We start from the raw sequence: 19,808 nt of genomic DNA, 5'->3' as shown, positions 1-19,808 counted from the left end.
TGTGATAAGGTTGGCATCAGCCCACCTTACAAGCATGTCAAGGTCCCTCTGGATGGCATTCCTTCCCTCCAGCGTATCAACTGAACCACACAGCTTGGTGTCATCGGCAAACTTGCTGAGGGCGCACTCAATCCCACTGTCCATGTCAGTGACAAAGATGTTGAACAAGACTGGTCCCAACACCGATCCCTGAGGGACACCGCTTGTTACTGGTCTCCAGCTGGACATTGAGCCATTGACCACAACTCTTTGCATGGGGCCGTCCAGCCAGTTCTTTATTCATGGAGTGGTCCACCTATCAAATTGATGTCTCTCCAATTTAGAGACAAGGATGTCATGTGGGGCAGTGTCGAATGCTTTGCACAAGTCCAGGTAGATGACATCAACTGCTCTCCCCCTGTCCATCAGTTCTGTAGCCCCATCATAGAAGGCCACCAAATTGGTCAGGCAGGATTTCCCCTTAGTGAAGCCATGCTGGCTGTCACCAAGCACCTTGTTGTTTTCCATGTGCCTTAGCATGCCTTCCAGGAGAATCTGCTCCAAGATTTTGCCAGGCACAGAGGTGAGACTGACTGCTCTGTAGTTCCCAGCTTTGTACTTGAGCCAGACTGTTCTTTAAGTAACTCTTCTTTTGGTGGTTGTTCCTAAGGTATTTGTGAATTAAGGATACTGAGGTATTCTGGACTCGTGTTAGTAAATGTATTCTCTTTGAACTGGTTTGTCACATTAAATCTTTTCTTACTATCACTCCTCAGAATTATGTCAGATTCAGATGAGATTTCACTCACTGATATTTTATGATTTTAATTTAAGTGGCTGGCTTAAAATATCTCAATCATGTAGATGGTGATTTTTTTTTTATATTATGTAATAAAGAGTTTAATTTGAAGTAGTTTAGTTGGTTTTAAGCTGTTGTTAAAGTTTCATTAACTAGCCATTACAAAAAGTTATTTAAATATAAAAAATAGTTCTTTAGTTCTAATTTTGTCTCAGTTATTTATAAAGAATATTTTTTGAGACAGTATAAATTTTGCTTTTATTCCTGGAAAACTTTTTAAAACAACAGTAATTGTAATTTTAAAAGAAGTTGTTTTGCAAAATTTCATTAGCAGCAAAACTTGATATGCTGGCTGATATAATTTGAGAAGATTTGAGAGTGGCCTTAAAGCTAATCTCATTTTTCCTTAGACTGGAGTGCAGTTTCAGATTGCTAAATATTTGCGTTTCTCTCCTCATTATTCCTTACCCATTCCTATCCACATTTTCACCTTTCTGTTTCACGCACGTGTAAATTTTATTTTCTATGGTTCTGGCTCTTTACCTCACCCTTTTCATTTCAGTTTTGATATGATATCCTCATCTGGTCTTGTTTTCTCAAGAGCTGAATTCCACTTGTCTTGTAGTTGTGGAGGTGCATCTGTTGCCTTCCTTTATAACCTTCTGCAGTGGTTGTGCAGGTAATATTTAGGTGGGTGTGTCACAGTTGGTGTATAACTTGTATCCTCAGGCAGTAAATACAGATAAGAGAACGAGACAAAGATACATGAGAAGAGCTCAATCTCTCTCCTGAAGAATCTTTTGTGCGCAGGAAGCTCATTTTCCAGCCTTGCCTTTCCTTCAGGTTCTTGAGGTCTGGTGCTGTGTTGGATAAACAGGCTAGAGCAGCCCATTGCATGCTTACCTGGGTCCTGTCCACTGTAGCTTCTGGATTTATCCTTAATCTACAGGGCTAATAGCTCAGCATGTGGGGCATAGCTGAAGAACCTAACCGGCTGGTACAGAGAATGCCATTTAGTGTCAGAGACACCAGGATTGTTCCTGGATAAGTTTAGAAAGCGTAATCTGAGATTCAGAAATGCTTAAACTTGTGCTGTTTTTCTCTGTAAAACTTGGTATGTTCTTACCAGCTCTGGTTTCCCACTGGGACTTGAAGAGACCAGTGAAACGTTCTTGGTGGCACTGCTTAAAGAAGCAATCACTGGGTTCCTTATTTTTTCCTGGAAAAATGCACTACAGCAAGCAGTATCAGTAAAATTAAAAAGGCAAGCAAAGGAGGAACTGAAATGACACTGAAACATATGTTAATGTTAACGCTTTATGTGCTTGTAGATAATATGTAGAGTACCAGCTCCGCAGTGGTGATGAGTACTGTGCAGCAGCACAGCTGTAAACTGATGGTGGTGCTTGCTGAGTTCAGATGAAGCTTTTATAGCATGTGCCTGGTAATTTTGTTATGTGCCTGGTAATTTTGTTATTGTTGGGCTTGCAAAAATGTTTCAATAGTTCTTTTCCACAAAGATTACATGCTTTAACAAATATCTTTGTCTAACCGACATCAGATGTTCAGTAGGTGGTGGTTTAAACTAGATTACACAGGAGATTCACAGTAATCTTTTAATGGCCCTCTTCCCTTCCTGAGAATAATGGTTTTTGAGAATAAGGTGCTTTTTTTCCTGTTTTTTGTTGATATTGGGAAAAGTATAAGTTAGGTGCCTTATCCGTTTCTTTCCTCAATAGTTACTATGGGAACAGAGCTGCGGGTCACAGGGGAAAATCTGCAAAAGTGGTTTCTTAAATTGTTCATTAAAAAAAAAAAAGAAGGTAACATATTATTAGAATTGTAGTACTTTTCATTCAACTTTGTTGGATTGTATTGTTACCCATATTTCACTCACAAAAGAAGCACAGTGAGTGGCAAGAAAAACAGATGAGCATGTTTTTGTACTTCTTCCTTAGGGTTAATATTTTTTAATTGAATGCAGCTGTTGGAAAGATTTCTGTTGTTACGTATAGATGGAGCATTAAAAATGGATGATCACATTTTCATCCTGTTTCAGTGGAGTACTAGATTTAATTATTCCACTGCCCTTATTCAGAACCCTGCAGGATTTTTTTTTTCTTAATAATTATATCATAAATTAGAATAAGTTTCACTTCCCTGCTTAACGATTTCAGTATATAGGGGTAATCACCTCAGTCAGCTCTTGTGTAGAGTACAATTATTATGGGTGAAAATGCACAAGATGAGAAATCTCTAAGATGCATCCTGTTGCTCTCACTATGCAGATAATGCAGCTGACTTTTTCTAGGGCCATGAGTTTTGGGTAGTCTGTCCACTGATACCCATATTTCCCTAGATTTAATTTTTTCCACTTTGGTATTTATGCAAATAGTCCTGCTGTCATCAACTTACTCTTTTTTTTCTTTTCAGAAAGAAAAACATAGTTCCTTTGTATTCTTTCTTCTTTTCAAAAGAATTGATGAGTAAAAGCCAGGAAAGTGAAATGGAGATGTTGAAAGGGATGGGGTAATCCATATTTCTGGTAATCCAGATTTCTGGTAGTCCAGATTACTGACATAGCGTTCATATGGTTTATTTTAATCAACCTCAGCTGCTGGATAGATATGATGAAATTCCCACTTAATATAGTAGTTTTGAATATATGAGCTTCAGTTTGCATAGGGGATTCATGCTGAGATCATTAGGAGTGTGGTGTGTGCATCTAGAGGCAGTATCTGATCCTTACTGTTGATTATGCTGCCCAGTGTCTACTGCTTCGTAAACTTCTGCAGTACCTTTTTCCAGAGATTTTTTAAAGTTTGCAGTTAAATGTGTCTCCATGTCATACTTGAGTATAACTGTGATTCAGGATTATAGAGCTAAATTTGGAAAAGCATGTTGGAACCTCATTGTAGTAGCTCTAAGTATATTGATTCTATATGTTGGGTGAGGAGTTGTAGACAGTTGCCGAGGTATATCCACCTTTTGTGTGGCATGTCCTGGAGGGCTAACCATGAAAAATCACTTTTCAAATGAGAACTTAATAAAAACTTTCCTTCTCTGAACACTAAGCCCTACTCCCCGTGCGATTAGTGGTTTCATTTCTTTCTCAGCAGTTGGGTAATGATGATGGCTCCAGATGCTGCAGGAGTGATAAAGAGAGTGATTAATTTCACTTGAAAGGGCATATGTTCAAAGAGGAGCCAGCCCAACGCCTCAAATGTGGAGCCCACATCATTGCTGTGGTGCAGCTTGCTTGCCTTGGTACCCAACTGTTCCTGGAGAAAGTACCAGTAAACCTATGTTATTTATCTTAAGCCAGTATATTTGCTGCTTGGTTTTGACCACTCATTGATGTGTATTTACCACCCCCCTGTATTTCACAGGATTGGATTTTAAAAGCTCTTTGTGTCTCTTTATAAAGCAGTGCTGTCAGGCTTTCAGCAGAAGACTTTGAGAAGGGGCTGATGCCACCAGCACAGCCTAAGTAACTGTGAACAAATTCAGAGTTATGTTTATACCCTGTACAGAATGGAGTGGTAATGAAAGCATTCATATTCCCTGGCATAGTCAACAGTAACTTTAGAAATGTTCCTACGCTTTATTTGCAATAATAGTTCACACCGTATGACTTGCTGAAAAATCCTGACATTTAAAGCATTACATTTTCAATATACTTAAAAAATTAAATGTATAATGTAGGTACTTTAGTAAGTCTTTATTAGGACTTTATTGACATGTTGAATAGGTTAACAGAAGTATAAAATGTGGCTGGTGGTGCCAGCCATGTGATTAAATGTAAAGTGAGGGGATATCTGGTGTTTACTGGGTTATCACCTGAACTTCTTCACTAATTGGTGTCCTCTTGGGTTTATTCTATCACCCCTGAGATCCAAAGACATTCACATATCAATACTTTAAAAATATCCACCTATGTGTGAGGCACATTTTACTTCTTTACAGTATGACACTCATAACCTTAAATTTCACAAGTCTGGAAGTGCTGCTGCCAAAAATGAATTCAGTATTTCTGAAATCTTTAAGGTCTTTTGACCCATTAGTTAAATTGATAAGTATCAATTGCTTTTGAGCAATTACTTTTAAGCAAAAGAAACACTTTTCTTCTAGCTATTGAAAATCTTCAAGATGGAGTCACTGGTTATAGAAGTTATTTCTATATATTTAATAAATTCTGATGTGTATTAGCTGTATGGTTCAAAAGCAGCTGCCTGGAGAGAACACAAAATTTGGGTTTTTACAGACAAGGACTAAAAAGGGGCTGTAATGATAAAACACCATGAACTTTTTAGAAGCTCTTTTATTAAATATGGTGCACACAAGGTAGTGCTCATTTAAAGTTTTTGTCACTCCCTTAATATTTTTCCTTGTATTAATAAAGTAACGCTGTATTCAAGCAGAATTTCAATAAATTGTTTGCAGCTCTGTGTGTTAAATATGTATGCTGTATGACTAGAATAAGTAATTTATCTAAGCTTTCAATATTTTTGGTATTAATTCAATATATCTATTTTTCATCTAGCATTAAATATTTCATAATCCAAGTATAGTTGTATCTTGATTTAAACCATTGATAATGTGAAAATTCTTGATTCTGCACATATGTATTCCCAGATTTCCCTTTATTCACTGTCAGTGGTAAGCTGGTAACATGCGAAGTTGTGTCTGTTCTTAACAGGTAGCTGATGATTATTGGTTTTGAAGTTGTAGAAATCCAATAATAAGGGGTTATCCAAACTTTAACTAGTATTAATCACACTTTTCCCTTAAGGAAATATCAATTCTCGATCTTCTGCATTCCTCTGCAAAGTGCCAAGAAAACCTTACTTCTGGAATTGGCTGCAAGCATGAAAATGTGTGCCACTCCCCTAAAACAGCCCCAAGTATATCCTTGTACTGAGATGCAAGTGTTAAATATGTTGCTTACATGTTACGTTATTTTTTGAGTGTATTTATATGTCAGTGGTGTATAATTGTGTCGCCATCTAGCCAAGACACTGGTGTAGTAGCAGAATCAGAAATATAACTGCAATGTTTTGAAAAGACTGGAGAGGGATCAAATGAGAAACCGGGAAGCTGGAGTAAATGGTGACAGTAATGTTGTTGTGCCCTAAGGGTCTTGCAAAGTACAGTACTTAAAACCCAAGTTTTGCTTTGTAGATAAGTGAGCGTGTCTCAGTTAAGTCAATATACGCGTGCAATAGGTGATAAAGCTTGGTATTACGCACCTGCTTTGATATTTTTCATAGTTACTGCTTTACAGGTAACATTATATTTATGTTTGGAACGCTCTAAAGTGCTCTATGCTTTCTGTTATGACCTTTCAAACGTGTTTCTTGGTTTAGTAATGGGAGTTCAGGCAGCCCAAAATTTTCACTCTCATGTTGGGTATTTATTGATGGCTAATTGACTACTGACCTTTGCAGTGACCCTCTCCAGAAAGCAGGGAGTGACACTAGGGGATAACAAATCAAAGAAATTGAGAAGCAGGTGAGAAAATGAGATTCTATGCAGTTACATTTAAATACTGAAGGCTGCTTTTCTGACTAAAAACAAAGGTGAAAAATAGAAAAAAATCGCTGTTTTGCCTGTAGATATTTTAAAATTTTAATGTGTATATATAAAAGAGTTTTGCTTTTTCACCTTCTTCACTGTGATTCACTTGGCCTTGATTTTTTTTTTTTTTTTTTTTTTTTGTAATAGATAAGCCAGCTGGCAAAGTCCTCAAAATGATTTAATTATTGTAGCACACAGGGCTCAAATCAGATTTAAGGTATTTTGATACAGTTTATGAAATAAACCAGCGAACAGGTGCATATGATAGAAAGTTGCTGGTATTCAAAACTGCTTGATGATTCTGCAGGCAGAAAGTTCCCCATAGACCTTACCTGAAAGGTCAAGAGCTAACCTTAGGATATGCCATTTAATACAATATCATTAGAATAAATATATTGTAACTATATGTGTGTCTTAGTGTATCAGAAGCTAAAGAAATAGTAAACTTGCCATGTTCTGAATATATTACCAAATAAAGCTATGCGGCATTCAATAAAGCAATTACAAAAAAAAATCATAGTCAACTTCAATTCCAATATTAGCAGTAATAATCAATCATTTTCAATCCAAGGGACAGTCTAATCGTTTTTTGTTGCTGCTTTGAAAGGTTACATTACTCAGTTATCTCGCAGCTGAGCAACCTTTTCATGTTTGCTTCATGTAGGTTTTTATAAATGTTCTTCCTTTTAATCTCAGTATTTTTGGTATTGGTTATTTCGTGAGGGTTTAAAGATTTCCCTAACCTTTTCTCATCCCAATTTAACTTTTATAGTTATTAAACATCTTTGGAGTAGAAGACCAAATTGACACGAGCAACAGATGATTTTTTTTTTAATCTGCCTATCTCTGTAAAATCTCCTTTTTGCTCCTTGTGCTGGTGTTTTCACATTTTTCTTTCCAGAAGCTTAGATACTTTGTGAAAGATCCTTCATTTCAGGTCTTCTGGAATCAATTCTAGCCAATCCTTTTTACTTGCAGATAGTGTCATTTGGACAATATTAATCACAGTGCAGAATACTAACTTTTAAGCAAAAGAGCATCTCATTTTTCAGGTATGAACTTGGTTAGTAGTTAGTTGAATTACTGTATCCTGCATGATGCCCATTAGCCGATAAATTTCTTTCTTCCATTGTCTAGTAAAATTAGCATATTTTTCATGAATGAGAATGAAAAGGTCCGTACCATTTCATTTTTGTTTCCAATGTAAATAGAAATTAAAGCAGCTGGGAAATTTTAGCTCAAGAATAAATTATCAGAGATTCGTCTTTTTATGTCTTTGGTGGTATTGGCAAAGCTGACTGTTAATGTATTGCTGATGGATATTTTTTTCTTTTTTAAATCTTAACAGTTGCTTCATGCCTGGCCTGAATATAAATTTTAGTACCAGTAACTGTCCTTGCATCCTATGGACACATACATGTGCTCTGGTGTACTTGTCTTCAGGTAGCTATTAACATGTTGAAGATCCATATATCTGAATAAATTTCTGTTGTGGTGTTTTTACTCTGTCATCATAAATCTATTCAGTCTGACTTCTGTTGTCTTTATGTACTGATAGCTGCACGGAGGTGGTGTAAGATGTTATGTGAAACTGCTGATTGTTAATGTTGTGCATTATTCTATTTTTTAAACTAGACTGGTAAATGCCATATGCAAAATTTCATAACTTTCTCATAAAACCATTTTAATATATCTCTGGAGACTCTATTGATAAATTTTCCCTTAAGCACATATACAATTAAATGTGGGAACCCGTGGCTAAAAGAAATGCGTCCAAGGCAATGATTCACAAGAATGAAAAATCAGTAAGAGTTTCATTAAGTGAGTAAGGAAAGTTTTGACAGGGTCTTTGCTTTGCTTTTTTATGGAAAGTAGAGTGAGAAACCATTTTATTCAGCTTTACTTTTAGAAGGAGTCATAATGTTGATGTGGGTATTTTGAAGCATGAATGTAGCTGGGTGAAGGGATCTGGCATCTATGGTCTCTTTGTATCCCCAGTGTATCTTCCCAAATTATCCTCTTGGAGCTCTTCCTTTTAATTTGTAGAAGTACACCTGCTGGGAGTGGAATTATCCTCTGGAAAATCTGGCTCAGCTGATACCTTGGAACTTGTTTAAGCATGTGTATGTATGCAGGAGGTTATAGTGTAGGCTTGCAGAAATGCTGCTAAATGGAGCTGTGTCCTCCCATGGGTAGAGGTTTCCACCTGTAGCCCCACTCCTCAGCGGGTCAGGTTTTGTGGCCATGTGGTTGCGTGATTCAGATAGCTTGGTGTGATGGAAACTGTATTTTTTTTCTCCCTAGTTTTAAGGGTTTTCTGTTGAACGAGCTGAGAAGTGACCTGCCCTGCAGCTGGTATGGTGAGGATGACCTGTGGGAGGGCAGGAGGGCACCATGGGGTGGGAAGGGGGCTGAGACCGGCCTACATGTGGGAGCTGTGTGGGTGAACATGAACGCAGATGCTGACATGGGCGCCTGCTTGGTCTGTGCGTAGGAGCTCCTCTCTTCTGGGAAGATTCTGTTTGTGAAGCCGGACTTCTATAGCAACCATCTTTCCCTGTCATAACTCTTGATTTTGTTTTTTTAGTTTTGCTATTTAAACGTGGTGATGACACGTTAGCTATCTCCCAGTGACATTCGGCAGTTGTACATCTGTTTGTTTTCATTAAATACCGTCTTCTGGAAAGTTTTAGCGGCGATCCGATTAAAACACATTAGGGTGGAAAACCTGGCAGAGGTCCTCTCAGCCAAAAGCAAATTTATTTCTCCAAGCTTGTTTAAAAAAAACAGGAATGCTGGCAGGGTTGAATAGTAAATACGAGCTGTGCATCTTGTTCAGCGGGCTTTTTTTGGATGCCTTGCATGAACTGAACCAATGAGTAAGTGAAACACACGTGACTGAGGGCTCTGACAGGGTTGTGGTGATGGATTAAAATCAGATGAACGAAGCTGCAGCCACCCCTGACCATCTGCCCTGCTCTTTGTTGTGCATCCCAGAACAGCAATATTTGGTCTGTTCATGAATCAGCTTTTATAAAACAGTTTTTAGTCTGGAATAGTAAAGTAAGCTGAACTGGGGCTGATTTACTTCAATATGCTTCTCCTAAATGATTTTGGGGAGCTTTTAGACTTCCCCAGCTGTCTAAAAAGGCATACTAAATATGGGATGTTATTTGTATTTCTGAGGCTGACTTGGTAATGTACTCGTGCTGCTTCCTCGCTTGCATCTTCTTGGTCTGCTGCTGTGCGTAAATGTAAATGTGTGCCATTATGTGGTTGCTCTGCTCTGGCATTGAAGCTGATGGTGTCCACAGCCTTGAGTGTCCCTGCACCATGCTTCCCTGTGCAACATCGCCTGCCTGAGAGTCAGCACAGATGCTGCTCGCAGCAGTTTCTTCTCAGTGTATTTAAAATAGTGGTCCTATTTACCACTCCAGTCCTGCAGAAACACTGGTACCTGTTAGTAAATATTTTATTTTAAGAGTAAGCTACTATTTTTTACTTAAATATTTGTATTATAACATGTACAGTGATTGCCTAACTGATATATTCTTCTGCAGAGCATCTGAACTGTAATTTAGGGAAATAATTTGCTTGGTTTTAGAGCAAAATTGGGTTCAAGTTGATTAACCAAAGTAAATGTGGTGCACTGCAGACCTACACTGAGTTGTGTATAATGCGATAAACAGTAATAAACAAGTATTTGGTGCTGAAAGTCCCACTAAGCACCGTGGGCTGCTGGGTGACCTGTTCACCTTTCCCAGGTTTTGAACAATGGCAAGTGAACAGATTGGATGAGATACTTTTTCAGCATCATCTGTTTTCACAACTGAAGCTCCCATATGATCATATCATATAAATTATTTAAGACGCAGAAGCTGTGTAACCAGAGTCTCCAGTAAAGGCTAAGGCTCCATCTGTTCTGTGAACCTTAAGGACTGCGCATTTCACGGCATCGTCTGTGTTGCTGGATGACATTATAAGAGTCAGGAACATTCAAATGTGCCCCAGACTTGCTTTGTATTTGCTTTACAGTAGTAAAAACCTCACTGCATTAGCATTGTACTCCTGAGATGCTCTTGGCTCAACTTCATTCACAGGCAGTCCATGCTGCCAAGAGCACCTTTGGCACCAGGATTAGCATCCTTTAACAAAAGCTGGACTGTACTGTATACAACACCAAGAGAAAACAAACATGATCTGAGAGGTCCTTATGCAATGCGAGGAGAAGGGAAAAACAAGAAATCCAATCTTTTGGGTTCCTGTTGTACATTATCTAATTTAAATCATGTTTTCAATGTAAAATCTTATGGCTTCATCATTTTAGTGATGCTGTGCAGAAATGAGGGCAGCAGCATTTTTTGTATAACAGACATGAATTAAATTATTCTGTATGCAGCTGGTGAGGAGAATGAAGTTCTGGAAGTTGAAACTTCTTTTCCAAGTTTTGATGCCACCAACCTCCTCCTGTCAGAGAGCAGGAGTCGCTTCTGAAAAGCTTTCTGAAAGAGAATGTTGCTTAGTGACATTAAAATTAAATATCAACACCGTGTCCTGGTTTTTCCTAAAATATATGCTGTGTGCTGTATACTACTTTATATATATATATATATATATATATATATATATATATATATATGAAAGCATTTTCTTAAAATGTGCATGGCTTCAGGTGTAGGCTTAAGGCTTCAAATGTCATAGCTGCTTAGAATAAAGTTGTGAGAGTAAGGAAGGAAGAACTTTAGTCTCGAAGATTACAAACTTCTAAAGCTTAATTTTTAGACCTTCGTCTTCTCCTCTTCGGTTTATTGGAACCCATATTGGTGTCTTTTGCATAAGGCCAACTGATTTCCTTTCAGTTTTAAACCAGACAGGATGATAGATTAAATATCTGCTGTGTAGCTCTTGTATATGTATTTTTTTAACATAATAATTATCTTCTAGCCTTGTGTTTTCTGATCCAAACCCAAAACCACAGGTACTATGTTGCCGTTTTTTTCCAAGATCAATATACAAATATATATATATATATATAGGTGCATTGGTGACAGCTGTCTGGTACCATTGGTGTATAGGTTGTTAGAGACTGTGTTAATGGGCTGTGTTCTGGACAGATTTATAGTTCTCAGCTTTTGGAGAGAAGGAGAACAACCAAGGCTAAATAAAGTAGGGCTATTTTTGTAATTTGGAAGATTTTTAGACAGAGATTTTGTTTGGCAAACCTGTCTGGCCTCGTCAAAGCTTTTTTTTTTTTGTGTGTGTGCATGGTAGCTTGAAAGTGGAATAATTTTGACTACCATACTGTTGCCTGTTAGGGTTCAGCATTTTGCACCTATTGAAGATAGATTAGACAGAGCTGATGGGGTTTTGGTGCTGAACTCACATAGGCGTTTATGGACAGCAGCAGCACAGGCAGTATCAAGGCTCTGGAAAAGCCCTATTTCTCTGTTGCCTGTGGAGTTATTGGTGGGGTGGGCAGGGAGCAGACACCGCCCCCGTCTCTGAGCGCTGGGTTTGCGATGTGTTTGGATTGGGGTTTGGTGACAGCACAGGACCTGTGCAGTAGTTGTAGGAGGTGTGCTTCCCCCTGCCTCACCAAAGAGTAGCTGAGCTGTTCAGCAGCTTTATCTAGGGGGGGAAGAGAAATTAAAAGGAGACAGTTAAATCTCTTTTTATGCTTTTTGACTTTATGTGATTTTTTTTCATTTTATGCCATAACTGTGGTTTTCTGAGCCAAATGCTGAAAATACAATGGAGCGTAAAAAGCTCATATATTTAACATACAGCAGGAAGGCCATAAAAGGAATAAATACATTTACCCTCCAGGGAATATCTTTAGCCAGCTGACTTCTCACCATTCAGGTTGGGCTCCACCATCTCAAGCATACAGACTACTTTGCAAATCTTGTTTCCAGAAAGAGTTCAGTCTTAAAAGCCTTTAGTGGCTCTCTTGAAGGATATTGCTAAGTGATAATAATATAATTGGCCATCCCAAGTTTTCCTAATTTTAATGAAACCATCTAGTTTTTTGGTACTTCTAAAGAAACGAAGAGTGAGGGTATCTAAGAGCTGTGATCTCTTTTCTCTCTTTTGCCCCTGTACTGCTAACCCAAGCCTTGTTTCCTACCTGCTCTCACCTGGATCTCCCCTTGTCCCTCTGAACCTTTGCATCAGTCGGGAAAAGAGGAAAAACAGCAAAATGAAGGTTAGTGGTCGTGTAGGACATGCTGTGCTGAGGGCTATGACAGTGTGGGACGAAGGATGTTTGTCAGCATGTTACTGTGTTCAGGGTCATCAATAAAAAGGAATGTAATTGTCACCCTTCTTTCCTTAGATTGTTTTTTTTTTTTTCCATTTACTCTAAGTTCATAGTTTTGGCAAGAAATGCTGTTTATGAGGAACAGTCTGCAGACAGTTAAACACTGGTGCATGGTATGTAGTTTACCCAGGCCTAGAGAAATTGCAAAAAACCAGAATTTGCAGCAGAAAAATAAAATCTAATAGAACAGATTGTGAGATGCTAACTGCTGCTGCGGTAGCAAGTGTCCTCCTGCTTTGTGGCCTGCTGATTGTCTTCTGTGCTGTTGTGAGTGCCTGTCTACTCTGGGAGAAAAACAGTTGAATTAACAGTCTGAGCTAGTACAGTGTATCTGTAGTTAAATAGTTTTTTCAGGTCTCTGTCATTCTAATGTATTTTTAACTGAAGAAGTAATAAACTTTCAATTAAAACTCATTAGCTGCCCCAAAACATAGTGGCCTTTTATGTAATTTTAGAGTGTTCAAGGTTACTTAAAGTCAACTTGGATTTATTTTTATCAAGTAAAGGGGTTTTACTCCCTCTAAAATCATGGAAGATTCTTTTCTCCCAGGGCAGTTCTTGAACCCATCAGTAATTTCCTTCAAGTGGCTAAATTAGTGATGTTTGAGAGTAAAATGTGGACTGTATTAAGTTTCTCAGTTTTTCATAAGGCCAGACAGGGAAATCTATGGCACCTGCTTGCTGCAGTGAGAATTTGCTCCAATAATCTAATATAAATCATATCAGGATCAAAGCTCTTCCTTGATTTATTAATGGAACATAATTAGTCAGCAGTCAGTAGACTACATTCAGATGAGCTACAGTACAAGATGCTTAGTATAAATTTATAAACATCTTTCTAGATCTAATCTCCAGAAGTTTCTAATCCTCCTCCTCCTCCTCCCCAAAAGCATCCTCACCACTTACACATGAAGCTATACCTCCACCCTGCGCGGTGCAGGACATGTGGGTGCTGCGCCTGTGTGCACCCATCTGCCTGTCATATCTGCCGCCCTGGGGTGAGATCACTGCTGCTCTCTTCCAACTACTTCCCCCCCTTTGCTCTAAGAAAGAAGAAATGCATACCTTTTTTATTTTCTTTTATTTTTTAAAATTCTTTTCAAGATGACTTCCTTCTTTGTTTCAAAAGTGTCTGAGTAGTTCCCTGGTTGCTGTTTGATCTGACTGATGGTCATGCTCGTCATTTGCGGAACTGCTTTTTCTGGAGATGATATTAAACCTTAGCCATGGGATTACCTTGAGGAAACAAGACTTTCTTACTCAAAATTTAGTTTACCAAGCAGCATGATACAGGCATGGCTGTGCATCTCCCCACTTATCTCCATTCACTTTGTGGTTCCATCCATTTCTGTTATTTGCTAAGTGGCCTTTCCCTTTAGAGAAAGGACACAAGAATAGATGAGAAAACACTTGCAGTTTTTCCTTTATTATACCTCGCCTTTAGAGAGGATATGCTATCTTCATTTAAAAAATGAAGAAATATTAATTCAAGTCCATAGCTGGTTTCCTCTGGGTAAATAGTTTGTCTACAGCAATTTCAGAGTGATGGATCACACAGATACATTTTTTTGTATTTTGTTTGGTTCAGTTGGCATAATCTGACAGGCCACATCTCCGGTCTCTCATTCTGTTTGAAGCCAAAGTGTGGGTATCAGTTTATATTGCTGGCATATTAAACATATTCTTTGCAGGTTTTGGATCTGTTGCTAATTTACCTTTTATTTTTTTCTTCTTTTCCTTTTACCTTCACATGCAAGCGCAGCATGCTTCTGTGTTTGAAGTCATTGATGGTGGGAAGCGTGGTACCTAAATTCTAAGAGTATTTAGCCGATGCTGCACATTGTGCATTAACAAGACTGTGCGAAAAATGACCACAACAGAAGTGAGGGTAGAAATGTGTGTTTGTGCTGGTCTGGAGATGGGCACCAGACCAGGTACTTGTGAGAAGTACTTTTTTGTCTGTACATGTGCTGGCCACACGGGTATCCTTCAGGTGCACAGTAAAGCTAAAACATTCAGTTCAGGCCAAGGAGTGTGTCACTCAATGTCCGAGAGGGATGGGGATGAGGTTGTCTAATGAAGATTTCAGTAGAACCCATGTGGCAGTTAATCATATTGTTGGCATGATTCCTTGAGCTCATAATATTCTTGAGACCTCGTATTATTCTTAGCATTCTTACACTTTTCTTTATATTTTTTAATAAATTCTAGAGGCTAATCTATATTAATTTTTATTATTATTTACCATTTTATATTTTGTATTTTTTTGTATTTCTGTGATCTTTTTTCACAAGCTTGTGTGTCTTTCTAGCTTTTTCCTTAAGTACTTTGTGGTGATCATTTACATCTCTGGTAAAAATTTTCTTCTATTTGATCTGGGCTCAAAACTGTCTCAAGAGTGAAGACATCCCCCTTTTAAGTAGTATAGTAAATATGTTTTGAATTGCTAGGTACTTATTTATAATTTTGTGGTTAAGTCAGCACTACTCAAAGAATAGGTTACTGCTATCTTGTCGTTTCATTTTATTCTTTCTGATGCAAATACCAATAGCTGATGCTTTTTCAGAAAACTTGCAAACCGAAAATACATGGAAGAGATATCTGAAATATTGACTGCAATTATTGAATTTTTAAAGAAATAGCTTGCAGACAATTAACTATGACTAACAGTAATTATTTGAAATGTTATGTTGTTTTGACTGCATACCTAATGATGTTTCAATAGATGTCAATTCTTATGGAAATGCAAGAATTAGAGAGGGTGGATTTTTTCAGTAGCACAAAGGATAATTGGGTGTCTGACTCATATCAAAAGTTAATGCAAGTTGAGTGCTGGGCCCTTTTTGTGCCTCCAGATATCTCGTTCAGAAAGATAACTAGTTAGTTCTCCCACTCTTAAGGCCCAGCAGTAGTTATGTGTAAGTTTTATATTAATTCCTTTTTTTTTTTTTTTTTTAGCATTTTTTCCAAGTGAAATGTATGTGACTTGGCTGGAGTGAGTGACACTTGTGTGTGTGGAGTAAGATGTGTCTTTTGTGCGTGTTGGCAGAGGGTGATGGGTATGGTAAGTAATGCCTAGGTACTTTCAGAATCGTTACTGGGAATGTCAACTACGTAGGCTTCTTTGAGCTAACTATAGGCTTTTCATAGCAGGCTTAACATTTTGATAGCCAGGTGTGTCAAAACTGATCAGCTGCAAAATTAGTAGTTGCATATGTTTTTTTTTTAAAACAGTGTTACCTAACTTTTTTTTTTTTTAATTAGTGGTGTTATAATTATTTAGCCAAAGGAACCCTCTGCTGACAGTAAAAGGAAAAGCCAGATATCAATCCTCAGACATAAAGCCATTATAGATGACATTTTTTGTTATTATACAGACTGGTTTTTGCACTTCATGATTTTTTTTCCTGATGCCTATCAGGGTTTACTGTGTTGTTGTTTGCTCTTCATCAGTAACCAAGATCAGCACCCAATCTGTAATCTTATTTGACCAAGCAGGCAAATAATTATTCCTCTTTTGAGCTGTAGAACCACTTCTTTTAGTGGAAACAGTGGCTGTGAGCCAGGGTTTGAGTCAGCAGGAGTTTCCCACTGACTCTATGAGAAGTTTGTACGAAAAAAATAGAGCACCACAAATCCAGACACAGCTTCTAATAAATGATGTCCCAATGGACAGGTTGATTGCTGGAAAACATTAATCAAATAAATGCTTCGTGGTAGCTTCTTTGTTGGTGTAAGGCCAGAAGATGATGAGTGTGAGAATAAATTTATGTTTCTTACTGACCTTGTGCAAACCTTGATTTCCCCTTTCTATGAGTAAGACCCAAGAGAGTAGTAGCAGCAGAGAGCAGTCCTGTAGTCCCACTGAGGCTGTCCTTGTCCCCAGCACTGGCTGTGTTAGCTGCCTGGGAAAACTGTGTACTAAAAGGGCAAATATAGACACTTTCTTGCGTCTTCTTCCACTTCTGACAGTTTGAAGCTTTAGGAAGCCCTGAGCTGAAGATGGTGCCTGCACTTTAGCGATAATAACCTTAATAGCCCCGATGGACTTTCTGCCATGAATCTAAGTTACTATGTGAAACAATTTGTACTTCTGTCATCCCTTTTTGAAAGAAAGCCTTAGTAATACTTGTTAGCCTTCTCTGGACTTTTCCTGATTTTATTATCCTTTTCTGAAATGGGGACTAGGACTATGTGCAGTCTTCCAAATGGGAGTGCAGTATCCCACATACCATCCCCTGCCCAGGGATGCTTTAGGCTCTGGTATTTCCTGATATCCTGGTGTCTCTCTCATCAGAACTGAATGTTCTGTGTTTTCAGACCGCTCTTCAAATGACTCCAAGATCTCTTTTTGAAATGTTACTAATTGCGGAGCATGTTACTAATTGCATGTAGTTATGGCTTTGTCTTCTCTGATTAAAGGAAGATTTGCTCCCAGGTTGCTGCTGTGTGCAATCTTAAGTCAGGGAATTTGGTAATGTCCTGCTTTATGTAGTCAGTAGCTACACTCTTATCTGTGGGGTTTCCGGCTCCTTCAAAGACTGTTTTTGAAGTGTGGTGTTTTTTATCAAATTTGTGTTGACACTTCCCCATTATAGTTATGTGTATCTATTTATTCCATTGATATAGCTTCTTCCAGTTTAAATATTTGAATGTTAGAGTTCTCCTTGCTTTACAATAATAGTTGCTATAAAATATATAGCAAATATTTTTTCTGATTTTGAGAAAAAAAATAACATTTTTGCTAACATATCTGCTTGCCATTTAATAAAAATAAGGTTTTCCCTGTACTTTTATTAATGTCTGCCAGAGTTAACCTTGTTTTGCTATCTCTATAGGAAGTATTTGCAGTGTTTCTTCCTGAAAATGCAAAGCATTCAGTGGCACTGAATATATGAACCAGAGACTTTTTCCCCCCGTTTGTTTAGCTCGGGTAGCAATCAAAAGCAGCAAAACCAGCTCTAAAACTTGGTTTAATAAGTCTTTAACAATGTTGCTCTAAGTGCTCTGCCATTTTCAGAGCCAGGCAAGCAGCTCTGGAATGGTAGAAACTCTGCTGCAAGACTTGGAGGTGGGAAATAAAAAGTGAAATCACCTCTCCCGAGGAACTGGTGAGTGTGTTGGGAATGCTGTACAGAGCCTAGGGAAAGGTAACGATAGACTCCTTAATGTCTTAGTCTCAGGCTGGGGGACCTGATAGAGATCTTTAATTTTTGACATCTACAGGGATGTCTTCTGTTGATTATAATTAGAATTGTAGGGATTTTACTGCTATAAAAAGATGAAAGATGAAATTGTTAGAAAAACAGGCAGCACCAGTGTGAGACTGGCTTTTGTGTTTCTTGAAGTGCTGTAAGCCATGCAAAGCTTTGAAAACTTTGATTGCAGCATACATGGGCAACTGTGTAGTCCGGGTCCTGTCTCTCTTTCTGTAGTAGTGATAAGGAGAGTTGAAAGAGTAGCTGAGGCTGTTTTTTCCACTTTTCTGGGAAGTTTACTTGAGAGCTGTAGTTTTTATTTTTTCACCCTCTTCCTTTTCACCATATAAAGCTTGCTCTGATTAACTTTCCAATTGTAAGCAAATCGAGTGTGTGCTGGTTTTGTTGTTATATACCACTAAAAAATAAAGTTATTATTTATTATAATGCTACATTTTATTATTATTTTATAGAAATAATCCCCACTAGTAAAGACCTAAGCCAAAATGGTGACCTGAAATTTCAGACTCATTTGGATGCTGCAGCCTAAAGCTGGAGTCCTGCAGGACTGTTGAGGCAGTTTGAAGACATGCCCTGTGCTCTTCCTCAATATTAATTGACACTAGTTGCAACTTGCAACTTAGCCATTTTCATTTCACCATACTCTTCTTTGGGGAATTGGTTATTTTTTTCCTACATCTCTCTGGTTCTGTCTCTGATATGTACTTGGCTATTTATTGCCAAATTACATGTTTAAGAGGTGAAAAGAAAAATCTTAATATCAACTCTGCTATGGACCTTTTCTCATCCTTGCTGTGTAATGCCCATCTGTTGACCAGATTTATGGAATGAATAATGAAAGATACCCTGTGGGATGTGTAAAGCTATTGAAAGATATTTTTTCTGTTTCTCCTTATTGTAATAATAAAAGATAGATCATTAAAACTGTTTCATAAACATGAATGAGCTAGAAAATATTATGACAATGAAAGTTACTAAAGATACAGAAATGAAATTTTAAGATGAAATTTATCTTCTTACTCTAATTTGTACTCCTGCTGTACTATAAATGTAATAACCATCAAAATGAAAAATGCAACAGATTGATAATACCATTGAGTTTTAATTAAACCACTGAATTGAAAAGGGCCCAGATGGATAACTGGAAAATGTAGTTATAAACCCGGTATGAAAAGTGCAAGATTGCTAGTGATACGTCTTATAAATAAATGCTATGCCAAAAATAACCTCATTTTTAGAACAACTTCCAAAAATTAATCATGAAAGTTTCTAAAACAGATGGTTTCTAGATTTTATTTAATTTTGCTGCCAAACACTTATTACCTTAGATCAGGAATTGTGCTTTTAGAAATCTCTGTTCAAGAGGCTTGTCCAGTACTTCAGTGTTGCAGGAAATACAGTAGTGCAAAGGCATGTGAAAGATCAAATGTGTAAAATCATGTTTCAGCCTATTTATAAGTGTAGAAATTGCATTAATTTGGCACAAGATGCTTAACACACGAAATGATTTGACATGAGATAATGTTAAATACTACTAAAATAACTTGCATTTTTTACTGATGAGTTTTTTCAAATTATACTGTAAGTGGAGACTCTTAATCAAAAGGTAGCTACAGAGATTTTCTTGCTTCCTTTCTTGTCAGATTTTCCCAGGTAATATTTTTCTCACTAAACAAGCTGGTGTGTGTGTCTTCATGCATTAAGTGTCTGTGAACAACTGAGTACAAAACCCCACAAGTTTTCTAATTTTATTTTCTGATGAAGTCTTCTGAAGTTATTGTCAAAGGGAATCTTCATCTTCAATTTTTTTTATAGCTATCTAAAAGTAAAAAAGCAGTAGTCAAATTAAATTAGCTGTGATCAAATCCTAAAATTAGCATAGAAAGTCGCACAAATCAATATGTTGTTACCTTCA

At 37.6% G+C, this 19,808-nt stretch overlaps 1 protein-coding gene across 2 annotated transcripts in view; it reads left to right on the top strand.

Annotated features, from left to right (window-relative positions):
* The window catches only part of THSD7B (thrombospondin type 1 domain containing 7B), a 288,594-nt gene that overhangs the window by 8,309 nt on the left and 260,477 nt on the right, over positions 1-19,808 (top strand). The window lies entirely within an intron of this gene.

This window comes from Pezoporus occidentalis, unplaced genomic scaffold (assembly GCF_034315485.1).
Source record: "Pezoporus occidentalis ecotype Australia unplaced genomic scaffold, CSIRO_AGI_Poc_V1 ctg12, whole genome shotgun sequence".
Taxonomy (NCBI): domain Eukaryota; kingdom Metazoa; phylum Chordata; class Aves; order Psittaciformes; family Psittacidae; genus Pezoporus; species Pezoporus occidentalis.
The sequence above is the reverse complement of the archived record's forward strand: the minus strand, read 5'-3'. Positions and strand labels throughout refer to the sequence as shown.